This window comes from Buteo buteo, chromosome 26 (genome assembly GCF_964188355.1).
Source record: "Buteo buteo chromosome 26, bButBut1.hap1.1, whole genome shotgun sequence".
Lineage (NCBI taxonomy): Eukaryota > Metazoa > Chordata > Aves > Accipitriformes > Accipitridae > Buteo > Buteo buteo.
Window position 1 is genome coordinate 1,635,419 of NC_134196.1, and position 14,353 is coordinate 1,649,771.

The following is a 14,353-nucleotide window of genomic DNA, read 5'->3' on the forward strand; positions in this document are numbered from 1 at the left end:
CACAATCAGGACATGTAGAAGTACAGTTACATCATATCAGGTGCTGCAGTCAGTTGGAATCCACTTCATATTAGGCATCTACTCCTCTCGAGATAGCAGCAAGATAGAAGAAACTGATGCTGGGATCACTGTATGTTAGAAAGCCACTCACAGACAGTTGAGATTTTCCCTTCTCCCCTTGCAAGAAAACAGAACCCGATCAAAAGCAGACAGCACTGCTCAGGGCACAAGGCTCAGCCAAGAGCTAAGCTCCCTCTCCACCAAGTTCAGTAGCATGTTTGCTTGATCTCTACATCCACCTTTATTTTTAACTCAGTGACTAAAAGATAAAAAGCCCCCATATGCTGACCCCAACCCACCTTTCCCCAGTTTGAAAACCAGCAACAGATGAAGTACCCAATAAAAATACACAAATGATTGATTAATCATTATGAAATTAACACTGACATACCCTGCTCCAGAATAAAAACACAGTACCTAGCTTTCAGGGTACACAGAAAGGGACAAGAAGGAGTGTCATTCTCTCAGCCTGTACTCTCCTGATGGTTTTAGATGCAGGCTTCCTCAAATTGTTAAAGCATGTGCTTAAGATAGTTTATGAATGCATTACTTTGTACATATGTGTTTAGAAAACACGTCTAAGCTCCATTTAAATGATAGACTCCTACAAGAAATACCTTGGAGTTGTCATGTTCCCAGAACAGCCAAAGGGAAGGAAAGAAAAAAAAAAAACCACCACAAAACCTACTTGATCTTAGTACTATGTGGAAATCACTAGTTTAAACACTAATTCCTTCCTTTAAGCTGGTGTAGCCAGCCTAATAACAGCTAGCCAGAAGTCAAGAATGTGTACGCTGAATGTTCACTAAATTAGCAGAATCTCTGATGCAGTTTTGAAGTAAGAAAATGATGAGGATTCCGTTTTCAAGCTCACACAAGAAAAATGCCATCTGACAAAACCAAGCATATCATCGAAATTTCTGGTGCGACATAACAAAACCCAGTTTGATGAAAACACACACCTAAACTGATCCAAATAGTATAATGCAAAAATGCATACATGCTTTTACTTACAGAGGTTATATTCATATTTCCTGCTAGATACTTATATTGCCCTCCCAATTTGCTTACAGGAAGAACCAGTAGGTCTGAGCAGCATCTCAAGCCATGCCAAACCATTCGCTGCCATACTTCATTTTCTAAGTCTGGTAAGTGTTTACATTTGTTAAAATGTTAACAAATGCTAACCAATCTCCCGAGAAGAATAAATTCCTGGACTATTCTCCAAGAACCAGAAGAGGGGGGCCCAGAGAGATGGGGGTTGTATTCATTCATAGAGCTCTGACTCCTCACACTGTTTCCATCCCATAAAAACGAGACAAAGCAGGTAGAAAGATACACACTGGAAAGCAAAGAAAGCACCAACATCTTTAAAGAGCTGAAACATTCAGGACATTAAAGCAAGGTAGGTTACACAGTCTTTCACACGTGCACTTACTCAAGTTATCTCAGCAATACTATACGACTGCAAGTGGGATAAAAGGTGGTTGGTACAACCCAAGACACCATTCACCATGTTAAAGTTTAAGAACCCTTGATCCTAGCGTCTTGCTGAGCAAGTAATTTCCTTCCAATCTGTGGTAAGGCTTATAGATCAGCCTCACCTTACCAGAACAATGAATTCTGTTCTCCAAGGCCTAAGATGCAATCTATGATCAGCCACTTAGAAGTTACCTGTGCTTACAAAACACCGCCTATTTGCAACAATCTCATTTATTCCAAAGAGGTAGGCAAAATTCTGAGAAATAGTTGCCAGAGTTAAGCCTTTAGGGCCCATACTTAAGATCTTGGTCAGAGTAGTTTCAAAACATTCCACTTGTAAAGAATATCCTACCTTTCCTGAACAACAGCCAGGAAAGACAACATGTATCTGTTTATAATGAATATTTTTAATTAAAGAAGCCACACACTTGTGTATATTCTCTCACCAGCTTCTCTAACCCAAGCCTTTTATTTCGTGGGCACTATATACCTGTTCTTAAACTTGCTGAAGAAAAGGTACTAAGGAAATAGAGCACTATTCCAGACAGGCACTCATCACCTTGTGTCTGCAAAGAGAAAGCTGTTAGGATCCTCCAAGACTCATCATTTTAAAAGCTAATAAAGAGAGACACCTGAAGAAACACGCAAGTTAAAAGCAGAGATCATTTTGTCATTGTATTCCCCCTTTCCAAAACAATCCTTTCTCCTAGAATGAACTTTGTTTGCAATTCAGCCAAGTTCAACTGCCAAGCATTTCTAAACACTTGCATGTGTTTGTCTTGTTTATGAAATGGAAACTCTATCACAGAATCCCAAAAGCCCGAAGTACAACACATCTGAATCCTAGACCATGCGTTAGTTCACTACTTTATTAGAGAGATGCTAAGAAGCTAGAAGTATATTTGAGTATTTGTAGGCCATCTGAAACTAATTCACCCTCCCAAGCCAAACAGCTATTTTAATCTCTGCTCTTCATAAGCCTGTACTTCATTTTTTCTTTTTCTCTTTCTTTTTTTTTTTTTTGAAAGCAGGGAGAGAAAGGAGCTAGAAGGAATTTCATTTTCCTACATGTTCCTCTTGCAGTATGGGTCTCTCTCCTGTTACTGCCAGTCATCACGTTCACAAGAATATGAAGTCAAAGTACAAGGATGCTCAAGTCGAGACATTTTAAAACTAAAACAAAATACACACAATTAAAACACAGCGAGTTAGAAATCTGTACAGGCTGAATAAACGTGGGATTGGCCAACATTAACTTCTAAAACTTTGGGGCAGGAGTAAGCTAACATCTGCAGGCCTAGAGTTTCCACAGCTTTAACTAGCTGATGGGTTTTGCTTACATTAACATATGCTCTAGAGAGAACTGCTTCTCCTATGAGCTACGTACTTGATATTACCATACTGACACAAATATATAAGCCGTGGACAATTAAAGCCTTTCAGGTACGGTAACGAAGCATTTTAAGATAATTATCTAGCGTATTTTCCCTCCCCTTTCACTGCACAGACGAAGGCACCGGCAGCTGACTTTCAGACTGGCAGGTAGAGCTGTACGACCGTCGCTGGAAGTAGGATGAGAGCCCATACGCAGCCTCGTCATTCGCTTCTGCTAACGCACAAAATGGAAAGAGCCTCTCGTATTTTGCGAGTAGGAGACGGAAAGTTACGTACCGGTTATTTTACCGACAGACAAATCTCAGGAGGTTACACGGACCGTCCAAAATAACACCCCAAATCAGAGGCTGCCATTTACCATCTGTTTGCCTCTCTCTCTCAGGAAAAAAAAAAAAAGTGCAGATCACAAGAACAAATGGAGCCTGGCTCCGGGGAGGAGGAAGAAGGGGAGAGAGGAAATTTCCACGCAAATCCTAAGTGAATCACGCCGCGGTCCCCGCGCCCGGCCTCCCCCGTCAGAGACGAGCGGCTCCGGGGGCACCGGCCCCCCGCGCCCCCCGGCCGGCGGCACGGCCCGGCCCGGCCCAACGGCTCCCCCGCGCCGCTCCGGGGCGGCTCGGAAGAAATCGCTAAAGCCTCCCCCCCCCCTCCCCGGGGCAGCGGCACGGAGGGAGCCCCCCGTTCCCCGGCGCCCCCCGGGGAGAAGCCGCCCCCTCGCCCTCCCCACACGGCCCGGTGCCCTCCGCGCACGGCAGCGGCCCGCCGCGTCCGTCCGTCCGTCCGTCCGTCCCCCTCAGCCGCCGGGGCTGGCACCGGGGGGTGGGCTGAGGCCTGCGCCGTCCCAGCGAAGCCTCGGCGCTCTCGTAGTCAGAGCGGCCCGGCTCCCCCCCCCCACCTCCTCCTCCTCCTCCTCCTCGCCTCTCCCTCCCTCCTTCCTTCCCCGGCCCGGCCTTCAGCTCGCACTCACCCGCCTTCCTCCTCCCTGCCCGGCCCGCGGTGCGTGTGCGCGGCTCTCCCTCACGCTGCCCGGCGGCGGCCGGGTGGGTGGGTGTGCGGGGAAGGAGGCTGAGGGGAGAAGGAGGAGAAGGGTGGGGAGGGAAGGAGAGAGGCGGCGAGGAAAGCGAGGAGAAGCGGGGCGGAGGGGGGGGGGGTTGGCGGCGGCGGTGGTGGTGGGTGGGAGAAGAGCAGAAAACCGCAGCGACGCTCTTGAGGCGGGACCTGCGGCGGCGGCGGCCGAGCCGGGCGCTTGGGCGGCTGCTCCGACGACCTTTAAGCGAGAGACGGGCGATCTCCGAGCTCGGGGCGCTCCGCTGCCAGCCCGGCCACCATCTTACATTAGGGAGACTTGCCCTGGACGCCGCCTCCCCTGCGCTTGCGCCGCCGACAGTGGGCGGGACCAAAGGCGGGCAAGGCCGCGGGGGGGGAAGGATGGGGTGCGACGGTAACAACCGCGACGGCGCTGGGCACGGCGGGACTTGTAGGCTGTGGAGGTTGCTGGGCAGGGCGGGAGGAGGAGGAGGTTGCTGGGCAGTGCCGAGCCGGTGAGGAGGGGGCCGGTCCCCTTCCACCGCCTGGATAAGGCCGGGGACCCCAACCCCTCTCCGCAGACTGGGCCGCCCCATCGCCCACCGCCCCGGGGAGACGCCGGCCGTTCCAGCCACCTGTTGCCGGCCATTGAACCTGCTCCCACTAAATCCGGGGCGGCCCCGGGGTTTCTCACAGCCCCGTCCATCTCCCTCAGGCGCCGGGAGAGCGGGACTCTGCCCCGGCCACCCCCCGTCCTCCGGGAGGGGACCCCCGACCCACCTCACCCCGCCTTTTTCCCTTTTGTGTCCCGTCCCCCCCCACATCCTCACAGGCGCCAACCGCGAGGACCTGGTGTGACAGGATTGCTTCGCTGACGAGGACATCTCTTTCTAAAGTCGCAAAATTTGGAGACCCCTTCCACGTCCCGTCCGTCCCCGGTTCTCGGGCCGCTGTCCCGCTGACCCCCCCAGGCCTAACTTCGGGGGGCCGAAACCTCCCCCCACCTGCCCGGCACCCCTCTGTTCCCCGGGCACAGCTGACCAGAGCTGACCCTTCGCTAAACAGATTTTTGTTATTACTACTACTACTAGGATTTTCTGGGTCTGTCCCCCATTTGGAACAGAAGCCAAAGGCACAGAAAAAGGTATTTTCTTGCTTTTCTCTCTTCGCTTAGAAAATCCAGGCAAATTCTGGTTTTATGCAGAGGGGCTGTAAGTAATTTTGACAGAAGCAACTTCCTGCAGGTTCTCAAGGAGAGGATCTCTCCCTGCCAAAAAGGCTTTTTTTTCCCCATCTTTGTATTGTCAGAAAGGCACACAAACCACATTGGTTCTGTCTCCCCTTTCTACTGCAGACACCCTGGGCCATGGGGCTGTGATGACTGAACCCGCCACTCTCCCCTCCTTTTTCCTGTAATCCCTGTGCCACTCGAGGGACCTCATCACCTCAGCTGACAGACAAAAAGAGCACTTTTACTCACCGCCTTTATAGCTCTCCAGTGGCAATCCTGCACCAGCATCCTGAGCTGTCCAAACAGGCAGCCTCATCCTGGGTGTTTAATTATCAGTTATCCCCCGGTGCACAAGCTGTTACTACTTTTGCCATAACAATAACCATCTGAGAATTTTACTTATTTCAGCAATTGATAGGAAAGAGAGGTGTTCATCACAGAATGCACTGGCATAACTGTTTCTTTTAGTGGCATGATGTTTTTCTTCTTTACTTTTGCGTCTTAGGTTGAAGTGTTGTCCTAGTACAGCCTCGTAAAATATGCCCGTTCCACTAACAGTAAAATGCCTTGTGTTGGCATAGCTTATTCTCCTTCCTAAAACAAGTTAACATTACTTTGGACATATTAAATTTTATATTGATACGTGTATATCCACGACAGGAAAGCTCTATGAATTAACTTTACCGCTTCTGACTGTAGGCAAGACCCAGGCCTGCATAAAAATAAATGCTGTTTTCAGTAGCAGTCCTGACATGTGAACACAAATGCAGTGCTCTTTTGAAAACTAAACGTACAATGGAATATGAGCACCTATATATGTGAGAAATTCCATGTTTCTCTCCATATGTATTCAACTCTAACACATACTTAGTGTATAGAGCTACATATTAATCAAATTCAGGTGAATATATAGATAAAAAAGAATATATTTCTCAAAAAGTTTATAGTTTTCACATTTTCATACCAACCTATATATAAACTGTTGGATTCCAGAAGTACCCATTATGTAAGTAACTTATATAAGTAATGTACTTGTTGACAGACCTAATACCTGGCAACGTTTCCTGTTGAATCAAAGCAAGTACTCTGACTCGGAAAGAAAGATTAAAAATAATATATCTAAAAACTGCAATTCTTGGTCAGAGTTGAGGCTGTTTATTAAGGGAATCCTGTGGTTTCTTTCAATCCAGTATTGAGGAGTCTTTCCCTTAGTGAGAGTCTGTTCATATCCCTTTGCTGAGACCTGCATGAACACAAATTTCAGCAGCATCCATAATAACGTAGAAAAAAAATCTACATGGCTGAAGATTACTTTGACTGATGTTACCGAAGGCTACCCATAGACCTGCTTCCACCTCTGCTTTAATCTGGTAAGAATAATTCACTAGGCCATCATGTGGCCATTGTGAGACTCAAGATGTCCTTAAATTAATTATTTTCTTTCTTTTAAGTAATTGTAATTGTTTTCATTAGATTAGTCTTACATAGCCACATTTTGACACCTTATTTGTTTTTGGAAATGTTTGTTTTTCATTTGTTTTGAATAGGTCTGATAACTGAGCGGGACTGTTTCTAAGAAATCGTTTCCATATCTACAAGGAAAAGCTTTCAGAACATATTTTCTTGCATATAACCAATGTGTACTAGCTAGAGTAAAAATGTGTATCCATATGATTTATTTATTGTGGTTCAGCCCCCATTTCCCTGTGATTTGTTGCATATGCACTGTTGTGTATTCATTCATACTGCGTGCTGGGAAGGTGTTCTCCCGAGCAATGCTCCATGGTCGTTGCCTTACGGAACAAATACAGGAACCTACGGGGATTCTGCAGTTTGGGGTGAAACCAAGCTATTTTCAGGACTCCTCCAGTGTTAAGTCACCACCATTTCAAATGGCTGCCAAGCTGTATGGAGGAGATTGACAGTGGAGTGTCCTGAGAAGGGATTAGAAAGAGGCACGATGGTGGTGTACTGATACGGGCAGAAAAAGAGGAGGTGGAGACTGAGTCATTCCCATGCCTGGTTGGGATGAAGAGTAATTATGCTGGGTCTTCAGGACGGTAAAGTTTGCAAAGCATCTATGTATGGACTGCAGTCTGAATATTCGGCAACAAAAAAACAGTACAGCAGCACCGCTGCATGTGGACTTGGGTAACCATTAGTGCCTCGGTGCTTGCCAGCAATCCAGTTTGCTCGCTGCTCACTGGATTGGTGCTGGTCTACCAGAGTGTGCTGGAAATACGTATTACAGTGTGTTTCACTGTGCTGGTACTGAGAAAATACTTCCAGATTTGGAAAGGTCATGATCCTGAGTTGTGCTGGAAGCAGTGGCTGGACATGTGTGCCTGTATTGCAGACTGAAAGTCAGGTTTCATAAATAGTTTAAAAAAAAAAGATATTTTTTCAAGCTTCTGCAAAGCCTCATTGATTACTATGGAAAGTTCACAGATATTAATGCGGAATGATATACAATAGTTGATGACAGGTTTTTTAGAAATTCAGCCTTATTTACTGCAACAAAAATATGAATTGCTCCCCGGATTGCAATGGATGTTAATGATTTGTCCATTTCTTTTGTCACTCTGGGAGATCCAGACGTCTTTCTGCTTCTCTGGCTAATGATGCCTTTTACTGGGCAAATGTGTTGGAGAAAGGAACTGTACGACTGTTCTGAGTAACTGTAGAATAACAATGAAGGGCTTTGTTGGGAAATTGAAGGGCAGGTGGAGGAGCCTTACACTCTGATCAATATTTGCTGCAAGTGGCAGATGTTCACCATGTCTTGTTTGAAATCTGTGAGGGAAGGAGGAGGTGTCTGTCCATGCTGCTCAGGGAAACAGGATGAGGGACTTGTCCTGCTCTTTCTTAAATGAGAGAATACGGTGGTGAAAAATGAATGTATTATAGCCAAAGATATGAAGGAGATGCATCTTTGTTAATGTTTTTGTTTTATTAGGGGAAAATGAGAACTTTAGTGGGATGCTTCAGCCAATTTTTTCACGGTAATCTTCACTTACTCAGCATAACTCTGGCACGGCGCACCTTATCTGCTAAGTGCACCTATCTTTGCAAATGAAAGCAGAAATCACTCCTGTTTTCCGGAAAGGGTGTAGTGGGGACCTCTGGGAAGCTACCACTACCCTTATTAACATCAGGGTGCACTTGAGGTAGCAGTATAATGTCCAACTATTCTTCAGAGGTCTGTTTCCTTCTGCACAATTTACAGCAAATCTTCCTGTATGTTGTTTTCCCTGTCCCAAACTCCTCTGAATCTAGACACTCATCTGAAAGTTAACACAAGTTGTCACAAGCATCCTTCTAGCTCTTTTTTTGCCCTCTGGGTCCTGGGCTGAAATCGATTCACAGAATCCTTGGACTTCTCCTTCCTATCCTCCTTTTCTTTTTTTAAACATTTTTTATGCATCAAGCAGCTTGCAAGGCTCATGTTCCTCATCATAATGGTGCCTCAGTTGCCAGAGACAAATTGCAAATATTTGTCATTTCTACACTGAACTCAGCACCAATGATAATAGGTTTCATTTTTTTTCTCGATTTTGGAATGTCATTCCCATCTGTTTTTCTAGCCTGGGCTTCCCTAGGAAATGGATGTTCCCAAGGAACCCAGTAGTGTGTAATAAAATAAGATGCCTCCCACTCTACATCTCCTTTCCATAGAAATCCTGTGCTGGTGTTGGAATGGGAAGGAGGGAAGAAGATGCTGGGCTAATGAGAGGTGAATAGTAACAGGATTCAAGTTAGCAGTTTTATGTGCACCTCTGTAGTAATGTTACCTTGAAGTGTGTTTCCAAGAGGTGAGAAAAAGTCTTACTGAAAAAGGCAATGGATAAATCAGAAAGATATGTAGCATTCCATAGAAGGGTACTGAAATATATTCAATTGCAGAAGCGAGAGAGAGACATCATGCAGATCAGCAACCGAGAAGGCTGCACTGCTTTGCTCTGTGCATAGTAAAATGGAGCGCAGTCTTTGCCTAAAGATCTCTTAGAACACACACGGGTCAGCATCATGTACACTGGAAGGGAACAGACTTTAGAACAATTGGCCTGCATCCAAGAATTTTATATTGCTAAAGATTTGATTATAAGTGTCTTATAATCTCAGCATTTTGAAATGTTTAATTTTGGTAATTCCTCTCATAAAATGTGAAAGGAGCTAAAGAGTGCTGAACAAACTATGAGCCAAAGTATATTTGCTATTGCTTTTTTTCTGTATCCGCTGTTGCAATAAATATGCCTGCCCTGCAATCTGTATTCCCTTTAACTCATGCAGTGCTGCCACGTTATTTGAGTGGCAGGAAGAGTAGCAGCGAGCCCAGATGTGTAGTCAAGCAGCGCAAGGTGGGGACAGAAGATTGAGTTCTTGTTTGTGGAGCACCACAATGACCACGCTAGGGAAGGTAGTGCCAAACGGATGGAAAGAGGCTCATGGTTCATACAGCTCATTTCCACCGCTGGTGATGGCATCCAGATACTACCTGGTTTAGAGATGCAGAGCTACAATATAATACAGGACATGATAGGAGTATTTCCCTCTGCAGCATTTTCAAGCTGACCATCTATCTGGATTTGAAACAGCATTTTTGTCACCTCAGTCTTTGCATTTCAATTTAGCAGTTTGAAAAAAAGTATTAGCTCTACAACTCCCAATTTGAAGTGACATCATTTGACAGCTGTGGTAAATCACCTGGGTATGTTACAATACATGCATAAATCTTTCACAGCTCACCCTATCCTGAACAGTTAGAAGTCCTGGAGGTCCTGCTCACATCCCTTGTGCTCCTGTAGCCCAGCGAGTGTTATTTTGCTTTAAAGTGGCACTGGTCCATTTCTCAGGAATGCATTTAGTTTGGCCAACACTCACAGATCCTAATATTTGAGGCAGTGTCATAGAGTTGGGGCTGGACATGCTACACAAACCCAGGAGACAGTATCAGGGGAGGAAAAGAGGTGCTGCTCTAAAAAAAGTGTGAATCTCGGGGGGAACACACACTGGAATTGCAAAGGAAGCCATCAGCTTTCAGCAAGAGTGATAACATACCTAATCCAGATGATCTTGTAACAGAAAAGGGCACTCAGGGGCCAGACAGCAGATAAACCTTATCACATTATACAATGAGGGAAAATCATTCAAAATGGACAGAATCCTCTCATGAGCTTGATGCAGCTCACAGCTGAAGGCCGTGGGCTGGTGAGCCTGGGTTTCATTCATGCAAAAAGAAAGCCCAGCCACTTTAAAACAATCTTTGCGAATGCACTCAAGCCGACTCATCTAAAATATTTGAAGTAATATTCCTGTGTAGACAGGACTTCATTATGTTACTTGTTATTGTTTTCAGGGAGTCCTCACCTGCTATTTAAAGCACAACATACATTATGAGAGAGAATGATTGCTCATTATTGTCATATTCCTTAATTGCCTTCTGTATTAGTGTATTCAAAGGAATGTATTTTTTCTCTTCTGCCCTTCTCTGCCTGCATCCAACAGCACTCAGCAGTTTCCACAGAGCTCAGAATTGCTCGCATTCTTACAAAAACACCTCAGCCGTATGGGATTTGCTGAGAGGAAATAAAAAGTACACGACTTGAGAAAACACAATACTTGATCCTGTGTATTGATTCTATGGCCGCCGTGTAAACAGGGACTGTTAGCTACAAGAATTTCCACCGACTTTATCGGCATTGGAGCTCCAGTTCTGCATAGGCCAGGTGTGACAGGAGCACACCTGTCAAGAAAGTATGACGTTGCGTCAAAGGGCTGGGGTGAACTTTGATGCGTGTAAATGTATTGCACCAGCCAGGCTCCAGCTGCAATCTTGCAGTTTTCCAGGCAGATCTACTTCCTTTTGCCAAAGGAATGTGAGCTACCGCAGCTAATTTTATGCTATATAAATAATGCTGATAGAGAGACAAGCCTGAAATTAGGTAGGTTAGATAGGCAAAATAATAGATTAAATAGGAAAGTCAAAGCATTTGTTAATCAGAAATACGAGTATGTTCCTTAAGGAGCTGCAGGAACCTGACTGTAATGATGACAAATGAGAGATCCCAGAATAATAAGATCAGTCTTGCATATAGGCAGCACCGTAACTGAGACTCTGTATGACATAGATGCGCTTGTCGTACAGAGAAATTGGGCCCTTATATTCTGATAGAGAACATTTCCTCTTCTTAACAGCCTGGGCTTGACGTGCTGACAGAGCGAAGGTTGTGCTGTGTGCCTTGTGCTGCTCTGCTCCCCTTCCCCTTCTGCTCCATCTTCCCTCCATCGCCCTGCAGCGTGATGGGGTCAGGCTGAGAGCCACCGAGGGCAGGGATCGTATCCAGGGGGAGCGGATCCTAGGCTCTATAGGTTAGCCAAGACGCTTAAAGGATGGTAGATATTTTTCTATTTTAATGTATTTTTTTTTATTCTTTCATAGGCATTTTAAAATTTTACTGTGTCTTCCCCTGCAACATTTTAAAATCATTGGCAAATTACTGCATGAATAGGAAAATTTCCTGCCAACAAGCCAGACATAGCATTAAAGCCCTGGGTAGACCTAGTTTGTTTTACTCCTAATAATCTAGCACTTGTTTCTTTTTTTAAGGAGTGATAAATTGCCTCCGACTCTTAAATAGGTTATTTTAAACTGTAGCCAGTCAGCCTCTAACAGGAGCCATATTTTGCTAAACCATGTAAATCATGTGCTGATTTTTACTTTAACTTACTTTCATTTTATTTTCTTCTCCTTACTCTCCTTGTATCAGTATCATACCTGGGAAACCAATATGAATTTTTGCATGGAAAGCTTCAGAAAGGATGTGCCACCAGCACTTCCATTGATAGTGTATTGTGTCAAGCTTGCCTGAAGTGCTTATGATTTGTTTTATGCAAACTCACTGCATGCTGGGCCTTAAAATGTACTGCACAGTTGTTGGATTGACATGGGGAGAAGGAAGATGTCCTGCTTTTGGCTGGGATAGAGTTAATTTTCTTCCTAGTAGCTGGTATAGTGCTGTGTTTTGGGTTCAGTCTGAGAAGAATGTTGATAACACACTGATGTTTTCAGTTGTTGCTGAGTAGTGTTTAGACTAAGTCAAGGATTTTTCGACTTCTGATGCCCAGCCAGCAAGAAGGCTGCAGGGGCACAAGAATTTAGGAGGGGACACAGCCAGGACAGCTGACCCAAAGTGGCCAGAGGGGTATTCCATGCCATGTGGTATCATGCCCAGTATATAAACTGGGGGGAATTGGCCTGAGGGGATCACTGCTTGGGAACTAACTGGGCATCGGTCGGCGAGTGGTGAGCAATTGCATTGTGTGTCACTTGTTTTGTATAATGTAGTCCTTTTATTATTTTTATTGTAATTTTATTATTATTCTAATTATTAGTTTCTTCCTCTCTGTCCTATTAAACCATTTGTATCTCAACCCACAAGTTTTACTGTTTTCCCTTCAATTCTCTCCCCCATCCCACTGGGGGGGGCGGTGAGTGAGTGGCGGCGTGGTGCTGAGTTGCTGGCTGGGGTTAAACCACGACAGAAGGATATACTGTGTTTTTTTCTGTGGTTTTAGCCCATGCCCAGCAGTATTTCTCCTAACTAGTCAATAAAATGGTGTAATGTCTAAAAGCCGCAACTTTCAAATCTTTTAGGTGTTTGTATTTGCAGGGGATCCCATGAAAGTAGTCTGATTTCCAAAACAGGTGAGCATTTGTAACTTCTCCTGAGGTCAATGAAAACTCCTCTTCTCTGAAAGACAATTCCATTCTGCAAGTTTTCCACACAGGATTTCCATGTTGCGTATTAGACCTACACTGTCGAAAACTCTGGGTACAATATTATGATACAAAAAAAAGTTGGGCACCCACCAGATTCTACCAAATGTATCCAGAATCTTCCATGTTTAGTCTCTTGGGTGCATTATGTTGGAATAAATTTTGAAAAGACTTCAGGGTAAAGCTGTGACTAAGCAGAATAGTAGGTAATGAAGAATCTCCTGAGAGAAGAGAGTAGGGAATGTACCATGGAGTGAGATGCACAGGGTGATGCCTAACAGTAGGTTCTGCCATAAGCATGTGGACAGCTTCGTTGTCCCTCAGAGACAACCCATTCATTCAGCCAACATGGTGGGCTACCACTTTCTTCACTCTCCAGTTCAGAAGCAGCAGCATAAGAGCGTTAAGATTAGGTGGGCAGCCAGCTACTTCCCATTTGGGTAAAAAGACTTTGCCACACTGAGGGACGAGAGGGAAGCGAGTTGCTGGTTGCTTGCTTCTTCAGTCCTCTTTGCAGATAGGAATCTAGACACTGGACTTTCTTCCTCCTGAGTAATATATACCTTTCCTCATTCTTCTGAGCAGTATGTACCTTGACTCATTGCAGGCCTACTTCAAAGGCACAGAAATCAGAGGGAGCACCCTCAGACCTTTTCTCACTAGAGTGAAGTCATACATTCTCACATCAGGGCAGGTAAACAGTAAGTTGTCTCAGCTGAGATCTTAGTAAAGACAAGCGAGTTATTTTTTCATCTTCAAGATCTAGTTGAAATCCAAGCTTATCTCAATTTAGTAATGTAAGTGAAAATACCCCTGTGGATTTTATTTAAAAATAGTTAAATAGGTACAGTATCTATTTATTGAGGTACGACTATTTTCACGAAAAGAGCAGAAACAAAGCGTGTAGGTCTCAAAATGTGAAGTAAAACTACTGAAAGAATAACAATGGTTCTGTTGTACTCCTATACAAAGCAGAATGTGATGGCCTAATTGAGTTTTATTAGGCATTGCTTTCTAATTGTTGATGTGACTGAACAATCAAAACTGTAAAAGGCGCTTAGCTAATATTCTGAGCAGTGTACTGCCTTAAGAAAACTTTGCTATGATACAGCATTCACCTTTAATTAGTACCTTTCATCTCAGATAACTGAGGAATTAAGAGGATAAATAGAGCCACCTTAGGTTTTCATGGCTCAACTGCATCTTGTATAGACCTTTAAAGTTTAGTAGCATGTTATGTCCTCCTTAAATTCGGATAAAACAGCTCTGCATTTCACAAAGCAACCAATTCATGAAAGAAGTCTCCAAAAAATTCAGCACACAGAAGTTCAAAAGGATAGTGGCTTTAAGCCCTCTTTTTAGGAAGTGCACCAGTGCTTAAG

General features: G+C 44.6%; 1 protein-coding gene across 8 annotated transcripts in view; it reads right to left on the reverse strand.

The window, feature by feature from the left end:
* CNOT4 (CCR4-NOT transcription complex subunit 4) overlaps positions 1-4,286 on the reverse strand; it is an 85,256-nt gene extending 80,970 nt beyond the window's left edge. For 3 of the 8 annotated variants that reach the window (XM_075058190.1, XM_075058192.1, XM_075058188.1), the window contains exon 1: positions 3,905-4,286. The gene's annotated coding sequence lies outside the window, so the exon portion shown is untranslated. Of the gene's footprint in view, positions 1-3,213; positions 3,230-3,904 lie in introns of those variants that run through there. The other 5 variants (XM_075058193.1, XM_075058194.1, XM_075058195.1 and 2 more) reach the window with 4 other exon arrangements.
* Between the last annotated feature and the right edge of the window lie 10,067 nt (positions 4,287-14,353).